Source organism: Taudactylus pleione, unplaced genomic scaffold (genome assembly GCF_031769625.1).
Source record: "Taudactylus pleione unplaced genomic scaffold, aTauple2 ptg000040l, whole genome shotgun sequence".
NCBI classification, from domain to species: Eukaryota; Metazoa; Chordata; class Amphibia; order Anura; family Myobatrachidae; genus Taudactylus; species Taudactylus pleione.
The window spans coordinates 23,342,597-23,354,185 of record NW_028284442.1 but is presented as its reverse complement, the minus strand read 5'-3'; the positions used below and the strand labels follow the sequence as shown (position 1 = coordinate 23,354,185).

General features: G+C 42.3%; 1 protein-coding gene across 1 annotated transcript in view; it reads left to right on the top strand.

Moving 5' to 3' along the window:
* Nucleotides 1-3,897: 3,897 nt before the first annotated feature.
* Nucleotides 3,898-11,589, top strand: part of LOC148538431 (uncharacterized) — a 94,518-nt gene continuing 86,826 nt past the window's right edge. Inside the window, exon 1 of the mRNA XM_088453842.1 lies at nucleotides 3,898-4,020. The gene's annotated coding sequence lies outside the window, so the exon portion shown is untranslated. The remainder of the gene's footprint in view (nucleotides 4,021-11,589) is intronic.

Below are 11,589 nucleotides of genomic sequence, written 5' to 3'. Positions count from 1 at the left end.
GTATGGAACAACTTGACAAGGCTCTCTGGTTCTCTAGGACTACCTTGACAGCAAGTATGTATACCGAGCTCTTTCTAAATATTTATCATAATACTTATTTATCTCCGATTCGACATCTCCGTTTGAGGACTTCAGTCACTACTACCTTCCTGAAATGCCATAGTGAGGGAGCTGTCAATTATCATTGGTTATGGACACGCCCAATTGCTCAATATTTCTGGCACCTTATCCGTAGAGGCGAAATTGATTAACTACGTACCATTTACTCCGGACTGGGCAATATTAGGGATTATTAATCCAGATCTCAGAATTACAAAAGCACGGAAAAAAACTCTTGCTAGCGCTTAGTGCTGCAGGGAGGAAGACTATTTTGCTGGGGTGGATTGCTGCAGACCTCCCCCCCCCCCCCAAATACCTTTGTTTCTCAATAAACTTACCTTCCTATTAGGATGGATTGGATAGAAATGCTTTTGCTTAGGCATATGAGAGCAGAAAGATTATTCACCTGGGAGTCTTACGTAAACAACCTGCCATTACCAGTAAGACTACAAGTCCACCGCAGTCTTAAAAATTCAACATGGTATATAACCAGACCAGCAGCGCAGGACCAACCAATATCATAACACTAATTTGTGGGGTGTTGGTGGGTCTTTCATCTGGGGTTCCGTGTCGATACTTTATTTTGGTTAATGGAATCGTGGCCAAGATCACTATTATTTTATTGTTATTAATATTTACGGTTGTATGTATTCAGTTCACAATTCACTGATATTGTGTTTGTTTGCTGTAAAACAATGTGATGCATTGCATTCCAAATCTACTGTTTTTTTTTGTTTGTTTTTTACAGTGTTTCTTTGAATTGTACTGAAGATATTTCAGTGGCTGTGAATTTTTTTTTTTAAATATTTAACTGTATTTCAATAAAAATTGTTTGAGAAAAAGAGGATCCAGTGATATGTTGCAACTGTTTATAGAGAAACAAAATTTGAACGGAAAATAAAATTGAAACAATAATGTACATGAAAGGCAATAAAAATTACATAATATATGGATGATAAACTCTTAAGTATATCTGCTGCTACAGAATGAAGAACATGGTCTATGACTAAATTGTACTAGATGAACACGATTTTGGCAGTAAAAAAATTATAACATGTCACATTTGTATTATTCAGTCTTGTGTTCTTTGGGCCTGATTCAGAGCCGGACGCTATTTGCGGACGGTCGTTCAGGAAAAGGAGGTGGCTATTCAAATGAACCGTTTGCTCTTTGCGGTCTGTTGACGCCTCCATATCTGAACGAGCGAACAAAACTTGCGGTCGTTTTTTGGATAACTACGCCCCCTGGCCGCTCGCATCCTACGTCATGTCCGCTATTTATTAGATTAATCGAGTACATCGACCAGCGTATTAACTGCTCGCTATTCTTGTGGTTGGTTTTTCCTACCGCAATCTTGCGAGCAGTTCTGACTATAAAATAACCCAGTGACGTGGTCAATGACGCTGCTGTATTAATTATGCACACCCATAAAACGCCCGTTTTGACCTTTAAGCACGCCTGTGTTCGGATCTCCACTCCCCGTTTTCAAGCACCTTCCCCTGTTACCACCCACATACGCCTCCTCCTGTCACTCAAAATAGTAGGCATTCGCTATTTAGCGAACAAACGATTTTCGGCCGCACTGACTGGTTCGCGCATGCGTATTAAAATCCGTACGCATGCGCAGTTGGGCAAACATCGCTCGGAGCGAACGAGCGGCCGCTTACGAGCGGCTCTGAATCAGGCCCTTTGTTTTAAAAAATGTAATAAGTTTACTATTTTAAATTAAGTGAATGGCTTAATGTAGGGATAGTACTGGAAAAACAGTCACATTTGATAACATGTTTAAAACACACATATTTAAATAAAAAAATAATTCCACAAAGGTGGTGGATAAATTAGGAAAATATACTTCTTACAGTTATTGTTTTACGCTTATGGCCCGTTCTCAAATATATTCGCACCCACAATACTTTTTCGCCTGGCAGACTTTTTGCCTATATCATGTGTTTTGGGTGTGAAAACCTTTTGCGCGCGTCCCCACGATTCCCCGTATTCAATCTGAAAGTACGCGAAAACGGCACCCGGCGAAACTTGAACAGGCAGAAAGTTCTCTCCAAAATGGGGTAATCTGTCTGACACCCCCCAAAAGATGCACTGATATGGGAGATCACTATGGATACCCCCGAATTGGCTTGCTGAAGGTATTTGAGGCATTTAAATGGTCTCAAAAGGTGCTGTTTTGCGCATTTGCATAAGGGGTGAAGAATAGCATTTAGAAGGTTTTTTTGGTGTAAATAACTAGTCCCAGCAAATTTTGGGTACCTGAAGGGTAGCATATTTAAAAGTTGCTAAAGTAAAGTTTAAAAAAATCATGAAAAATCCACCTTCCGCAAGCACCTGCAAACTTAAAAACACCTGGGGCATACTTGGGGACTTCCCTGGATTCTATTTCGCTAGTTTTTAAGTGTGTCACCCAACTTTGGTATTTTTCACCCCCAAAACAAAGTACTTTTTTAGGGTGTTCTGAAGTATTTTTTTAACTTTTTTTTAACACAGTTTATCTTTGGGAGGCTGTCCCAAGGGTGCTGGATGGTTTTCCGACGTTTGCACCCCAAAACCCCAATTCTGTACTTTTTTCCGCCTGCTATTCATAGGCGAAACTTTTTCGCCGGGTCCATTACATTGACTTTCAACATCAGCGAAAAGTATTTGGAATTGAATACGGGGATAAGTTTCCGCCTGGCGAAATGACATCATCGGCAATACTTTTTCGCGGATACAGACTTTGCACCTCAAATTGAATACGGGCCTATGAGTAGTTTGGTCTTTCCGTTTCAAAATCCAGTAATAATCCGCAATCGTCGCTGGTTCCCATATCACTTGATAAAGTTGCTCCATTGTGCGAATATCTTGATGGAATTGTTTTTTTTTTTTCAATGTTCATTATTCACAGTTCCCAAATTGTCAAGGTGCGAATGTAAGAAATGTATCTTCAATAACATTGGCATCCTAACTTTTTGTATTCAGTAATTCAGCGACCAGCTTTTTCTGCTTGTTTATTTCCTAAAATACACCACCCACAGATCGGAAGTACTTCCATGTAGCTAACTCTGCCGAAATTGAGTTTTTCTTGTAAGGTTTTGTCTTTTACAAGTACGGTAGACTAATTTGAGGGCCTACAAATATACCTTCCTTTAACTTGGCATCACTCAATTTGGAAACTAAGGGGCTAATTCAGCATTGCATGTATGAGCAATGCTGACCACAGATTCCCAATTATCGAGGATCTGCGCATGCACAGGACCCGTTCTGCGAATGTGTAGCATGGGTCCTGCGTAACTGACAGGCCCCATTTTCCAGGAGTGGCAAGGCCAGGGGCTGCGTCCAGGGATGCAGCTTCCTGGACTCGCAAGCTGGCCAGCCTGCTTGCGTGCAGCTTTGCAATTCCATACTAAGCTGAATCACCGCCTAAGTTAATACTCAAAACCTTGGAATGTGACTAGCACAAATGTGAAAAAATTACCACAGCACAATGGAGAGAAAACTCACAGCAGCGAAGGGGTTAAACAATACATACTGATTCCAGGCGGCATCGCAAATTTTTAAGCCTTTTTTAAGATATTTTTGCTTGTATCCAGAAAAGTGACATGATAGAACATTTTTAGTGTCATATTCTGAATCAGCACATAAGAGTTAACAGAAAACAACAGTTTTCATCCACGTTTCCGAAACCTTGTTGACCAGTATTATTATTGCATCATGCAGTCCTTGTTGTTAAGGCAACGATTGTGTTTATAGCAGACGCGCGCCACCTAGTGGTGGTTGTGGTGGTTAGTGAACTTCAGGAAACTGCAATGAGAGGGAGAGAGCACTGGAATCTCTGTTGCTCAGACTTGGTTGTGACAACGGTCCATTAATTCCCAGTTTCTTAATATATCATAATATCACCAATGCATGTTTGCTGAAAGCATTACACAGGTAAGAGAATGGAAAAAAAATCACTAGTGACTAAATCAACAATTTTTTTCCTGTTATTAATTATTTTTCTACAACAGAGGTACAGATTAGTAATTTCTAGCTCCTCAATCTGTTGTGGAACTACAAGTCTCAGTATAGACTCAGTATAGATTTACGGTCATACAGCAGCTGGAGAGCTGCAGGCTGATTACATTTAGTTAATTTAATTCTGCCTTGGTCTAAATAGACTTTGTTTGTATAAAAAATGTTACAGTTCTGTTTTTGAAATAAAAGTCAATAAGTAAAATAATATCTTGAAAAGTGTATGTAGGTGTGTGTGTATGTATGTATATGTATATATGTGTGTGTGTATATATATATATATATATATATGTGTATGTGTGTGTGTGTATATATATATATATATATATATATATATATATATATATAGATGTGCGTGTGTATATATATATATATATATATAATGCCGTTTCCTCTGAACATCATATTCATATTCATGTGTGCAAGCATATTTTTATATTTTTTCCCTTGTGGGAACTGCATTGAATAGTTGTGATGAGTTGTGACATGCAGATCACAAATATATTCATTTCTAGGGAAACACATGAAAAGGGCACATTTATTATTACTCATTTATACACTATCATCATATTTTGTACTTCTGTACAGATAACGTTAATTCATTAACATCTGTCATGGTGGAGCTTACAAACTAATTTACCTACACACATTCAGACGATTTAGTTAGTATCCAGTTACCCTACTTGTTTCTTATACCCATTTTCCACCAAAAACCCGGGTCTGACCTGCTAAACTTGTGATGTCATAAAAAGTCAGAGGTGACTGCTCCACAGCCACCAATCAGCTCATTTTAGGCATGACCTGGTCTGATAATCTGGGTCACGCCATTTATACCCCTTTTATATCATCATCTCCAAGCATCCACTTCACGCCAGAAGAGCCGGGTCACTGCAGACCCGGCTCCCATATGAATGGTGCCGACTTGGGAATATCCTGGGTCCGCGCCAGCTAAATTCCGGGTCTGATCCTGATTCAGACCCGTTTTCTAGGATGCGTTCGCACATGGCCAGCCGATGTTTGCAATCTGCGCATGCGTATAAGATGCAGTGTGCGAACCAGTCTATGAGGTCGCGAAGAGTTCGCTCCATGTACACAGATGCCCCGCTAGGATGAGTGACAGGACATGCCGTTTGCGGGTGGTGACCAATGGAAATGGGGGTGTTGTGGTGCGAACACAGGCGTGTCTGTGCATCTGAACGCCGTTTCAGGGGTGTGCATAATTAAGACGCAGCGTCAGCATACACGTCACACAGCAGCACTCACAGTGCTTGTGGTAGGGTATGGTCAGCCACAAGTTCTGCATATGGGTCCGCTGTTACTCGATGTTACCGATTGTTGCATGCACTTCCTGAAGATGACGTGTGTTACTAAGAGAAAGTGGGCGTCTTGTCTCAGGCTGGTGGGTGTCTAAATACATACCGTGATCGCATGGCAAGACATAGTGGGCGTGCTAATGTCTTGCTAGCGATCACAGGATTTGCATACATTGGCATATGATGGCTGCGTGCGAACGCATCCTAGCAAGCGGGTCTGAGTCAGGCCCCCTGTTCCAACCTCCAAGTCAGACTTGGAACTTAGGTATAAAAGCGGTATTACACTGCACCATTACACAGGTCCATCCCGGGTCCAACCCTGGTAGCTACCCGGGTTGGATTTCCAGGTCATTGAACCGGGTTATTTTTCAGCGAACCCTTTTCCACTGAGCGGCTACCCAGTAAGACCCAGCAATAACCTGTGTTATTGCAGCAGTGGAAAAGGAATATTATTTGACCATAGGAGATAACCCACAAGAGGAGAAGAACATAGAAACTCCACACAAGAGCACCCTGGCTAGAATAAAATCCAAGGCCACAGTGCAGCAAGAAAACAATGCCAACCACAGTGATGCGTTTGTGCCGTTTTGTAAACGACCTGTAATGTGAGTGAAAGTGGTAATGAGCTTGATGATAACAGTTTGCAGATTATCAGTTTACTCTCTGGAGATCTGCAGATCAGTGTCCTCTTTCTAAATAACCCTTGATAGATACTATGCAGAACATGCCTGTGATATTTAAATGTCATATTTTAACTACTTGCAGGTGGGGTTACACTATACATATACCTGCTTTTACAGATAATCAATTCCTGCCTGTTCCCATTTAGTCTAATTAATCTCTCCACACTTCCAATAATATCCACATCAATCATGGCTCAGAATTACCTTAATTAATTAGTAAATTGTTTTTGCGAAAGTAGCCTGACATCAAGGAAGACTTTCAGATGGTTCATACAGACCTGACAACCTGGCACCAGTTTGCCAATATGCTCATAAAACCATGTAAAGTAAAATTTTATATTAACATATTAAATTAATAATGTAGTTGGTGGCCCAGGTACCTAATAATGAATACTCCCTCCCATGCTATGGGGTATGACATACTTGCTGTGCATTCATTCAGCAGTGAGAATACCAATATCTGCCAACCATCAGTCAAAATAGGGATTGCTGATCCATATGGCCACTATACCCATTCACTTGGCAACTCTCAATAAGTAGATTAGCATTTGAAAGAGGTGGCATGGCCGCTGTAGGGATCAGTGATCTGTATTCTGCCAAATGGTAGGCATGCCGGAATGGCACAGGGACAGTATAAAGAACCCACCACCGCAGCAAACCAAATATGTCACCTATCTTTAGTTATCTTTGTGTAGTCTTATGTCACCAGTACCCTTACAGTATTATTTCTATTAATAATGAGTGCCATATGTGAGGGGATGTAGTTAGCACACAGGCGGCCGGGATGCCACCGGTCTCAATCCCGATACTGGAAGTCCGACACGCAGGGGAGTAGCGAGGGTGGTGCCAGTGGAGCTCCTGCTCCATCCAGGGCGCCAGAGATCAGCCATCAGACCCTGCTGCTTATCGGAGCCTGAGCACATAAAAGATCAGTGCCTCCAGACAGGAAGCATGGTGTGGGCAGAGCGGCGCTTGTGGCTCCGCCCACAACACTCTGCTAGTTTAGAGGCACAGATCTCTTTATGTGCTTTAGGCTCTGCTTAGTAGCAGGTTATACGCACCCCGTACCCAACCCTACTTTAGTTCAGCAACATCTGCAATTGCCAATTTCCTTCTTCCTGATCTTTGTACTTAATGGGCCTTATTCAGAGTTGTACGCAAACCCGATGGCTTAGAGATGGACACAGCCCCAACAGCACAGCCCATAGAGATGGACACAGCCTCAGCAGCATAGCCCCTTAGAGATGGACACAGCCCCAGCAGCACAGCCCCTTAGAGATGGACACAGCCCCAGCAGCACACTTGGACACCTCAGAGCAGAGCGCAGCATGCAGAAGCATGACTGGAGAGAAATGGTGCAGAGAGCTCGGCCGCGGCTACTTATATAGAGTCCCAAACCCATGAGAATGCAATGCTGGGAGGATGATGCTTGGCCTCAATCTGACATCCGAGCTAGGCGGCAAACCCAGAGCCAGGACTCTGATTAACAAGTTCGAAGTGGTCCGGATTGAAGGTAATCTGGACTACTCATCTCTAGTTTGAATAGTAAATCAATTGGCATAACTTTATAAAATGGTCTAGATTGGTAATTTTTAGATGATGTACTAAGCTGTAACCATAGTATGAGATCTACGGTGAGACACGTTACACTTCTCCACTTTCTACCATAGTCTGCTCCCTTTGATATGTATATAAGTGTGTGTATATATATATATATATATATATATATATATACACACAGTCAGGTCCATAAATATTGGGACATTGACGGAATTTTCAGATTTTGGCCTCTATTCACCACCACAATGGTTTTGAAATGAAACAAACAAGATGTGCTTTAACTGCAGACTTTCAGATTTAACTTGAGGGTAATTACATCTAAATCAGGTGAACGGTGTAGGAATTACAACGGTTTCAATATGTGCCTCCCACTTTTTAAGGGGCCAAAAGTAATGGGACTATCAACTCAAAAGCTATTTCATGGACAGGTGTGGGCTATTCCCTCCTTATTTCATTATCAATTAAGCAGGTAAAAGGTTTGGAGTTGATTCTAGGTGTGACATTTGCATTTGGAATCAGTTGCTGTCAACTCTCAATATGAGATCCAAAGAGCTGTCACTATCAGTGAAGCAAGCCATCATTAGGCTGAAAAATTAAAACAAACCCATCAGAGAGATGGCAAAAACATTAGGTGTGGCTAAATCAACTGTTTGGAACATTCTTAAAAAGAAAGAACGCACCAGAGAGCTCAGCAACACCAAAAGACCCGGAAGACCACGGAAAACAACTGTGGTGGATGACAAAAGAATTATTTCCCTGGTGAAGAAAAACCCCTTCACAACAGTTGGCCAAATCAAGAACACTCTCCAGGAGGTAGATGTATATGTGTCAAAGTCAACAATCAAGAGAAGACTTCACAAGAGTGAATATAGAAGGTTCACCACAAGATGTAAACAATTGGTGAGCCACAAAAACAAGAAGACCTGATTACAGTTTGCCAAACAACATCTAAAAAAGCCATTACAGTTCTGCAACAACATCCTATGGACAGATGAGACAAAGATCAACTTGTACCAGAGTGATGGGAAGAGAAGGAAAGGAACTGCTCATGATCCTAAACATACCACCTCATCAGTGAAGCATGGTGGTGGTAGTGTCATGGCGTGGGCATGTATGGCTGCCAATGGAACTGGTTCCCTTGTATTTATTGATGATGTGACTGCTGACAAAAGCAGCAGAATGAATTCTGAAGTGTTTCGGGCAATATTATATGCTCATATTCAGTCAAATGCTTCAGAACTCATTAGACGGCGCTTCACAGTGCAGATGGACAATGACCCAAAGCATACTGCAAAAGCAACCAAAGAGTTTTTTAAGGCTAGAAAGTGGAATGTTATGCAATGGCCAAGTCAATCCCCTGACCTGAATCCGATTGAGCATGCATTTCACTTGATGAAGACAAAACTGAAGGGAAAATGCCCCAAGAACAAGCAGGAACTGAAGACATTTGCAGTAGAGGCCTGGCAGAGCATCACCAGGGATGAAACCCAGCGTCTGGTGATGTCTATGCGTTCCAGACTTCAGGCTGTAATTGCCTGCAAAGGATTTGCAACAAAGTATTAAAAAGTGAAAGTTAGATTTAGGATTGTTTAGTTTGTCCCATTACTTTTGGCCCCTTAAAAAGTGGAAGGCACATATAGAAACCGTTGTAATTCCTACACCGTTAACCTGATTTGGATGTAATTACCCTCAAATGAAATCTGAAAGTCTGCAGTTAAATCACATCTTGTTTGTTTCATTTCAAAATCATTGTGGTGGTGAATAGAGGCCAAAATCTGAAAATTCCGTCAATGTCCCAATATTTATGGACCTGACTGTATATGTGTGTATGTATATATATATATGTGTGTGTGTGTGTGTGTGTGTGTGTGTATATATATATATATATATATATATATATATATATATATATAGCGTAGGTATGAAACGGGAGGCACTCCAGGCCTCAGCAAAAAATAATAATACAGACAACCAGTCGAATGGTTAAGGATCGACGTTTCAGAGCCCTCAGCTCTTTTATCAAGACTTTATAAAGTCTTGATATAATTTGGGTTTCTAATACCACTGGGAGAGTTAGGGGTAATACCACTTTCACATTTATTGTCACTGTGCAATCTATTGCCGCTGGGGAGGAGTTAATGTTAATGTTACAATATTACAATGGGGCCTATGAACACTAGAGGATGTTAGATTCCTCTAGGCAATCGGCAATTTTTTAGGTGAGTTAAGGAATAAAAAACTTGTCAGTTAAGTGGTTAACAAGTTCCAGTTGGCTGTTAATTTCCTGTACACTGCCAATATTCCACGACAGCGGCAGAGGATAGTGAATTGTGTAACTTCAATGTGTTAAGTAGGGTACATACTATAAAATAATCTGGCCTAAGAGATGATTTCCATCAGTTCTGCCAGAGAATTGTTATGTGAGTACTGGTGTTCCAAAACCAGTCAGATCTACTCCTGAGCTCTGGACTGCTGCATTATGTTCTTGGCCCCGATGGAAAAGTTTTGTGCTGAAAATCAGATTTTTGATTGCTGCCGATAGATCATATTAAAACATCACTTTTATGGGTATTCATATTTACATCACTAATGATGTGACTTCTCTTGGCACATCTGAAAACAAACAAATGTAATGCCAATGGATAGAAGACTGTGGGCCTGATTCAGAGCCGGACGCTGTGACAAGAGCGCTCGCTCTGAATCAGGGCCCTCCTACCTAATATTGGAGCGGCCTCCAGGCCGCTCGCATAGCTGTGGGTGACCACCCACAGATTATGCGAGCGGCCAAAAAGATGGTCGCGATGGTCTTGACCCATCGGGCTTGCGACGAGACCCTGCGGTAGGGTCTTGCTACCGTAAGCCCAGGAGTGCTTTTGGCTTTATCAGAGCCAAAAGCACTCCCACTGACATCACTAGTGATGTCAGTGGGGCCGGCCCCAGACGGTAGGCGTTCCCATGGGAACGCCTCAGTCTGGGCAGCCACGCCCCCAGCACGCCCAGCAAAGGGGGCGTGCTGTCACTCACCATCGACAGCACGCCCCCTTTGGTGCGAGACCCATAGCGACGGCTTGGACGTCGCTATTCGGGTCTCGCGCATGCGCACGACGGAGCTCCCTCCGTCGTGCGCATGCGCACTAGGGCACCATCGACCCACTTGCGAGTGCGTCTGAATCAGGCCCTGTGTGCCGTGTAACATAGTTATCAGTGATCTATTAATAGATCATGTGTATTCAATTTATTGCTTATCAATGTGTGGGATCAAACTTTGAGCTTGATTCCAAGGTCGATTGTAGTGTTGATGTTTGCGCAGTTGAGCGATTTTTGGCTGCTATGCATGTACGATAAAGTCCACAAAAGTCATACTGCGCATGCACGAACATAACTTTACGATAGTACCTGCAGTTGTGGGATCGGTATCATTAGAAAAGGAGACTGTGAATCATAGGTATTTCTGGGCTTTAACTGGGAGGTGACCTGAAGTGAACACAAAAAAAGGGCGTCATATGGGCGAGTAATGGGAGTGTCATAGGAGTGTAAAAGCACGCAGCTACGTTCTCTTTCGCAATCACAGAGGCCATATTGTGAGGGATTTGAGATAGATACATCGCGTGAGCCATAGACTGCTCAGGGGTTGATGGTGCCAGCAATGGTGCCTCAATGGAGGAGTGCTCTTAATCACCAGCGGATTTGCGCTGTGCTCAGATAGTGTAATTGGGCGTTTCAGGGTTACTCAGTCAGTCGCACGATATTACAGAAGGTGAATGTTGAAACTGGTGTTTTCATAATTTGCGAAATCCGTAAGAAATCGCAGCTGCACATCATGAATAGCGTCCACCTCTAAATCAGCCCCTCTATTCCACCAGCATTTAGTCAGGAGGTGGATTTTCCTAAACTACACCCACCAACCCAACAGCCAATGAAAAGTGACTCCA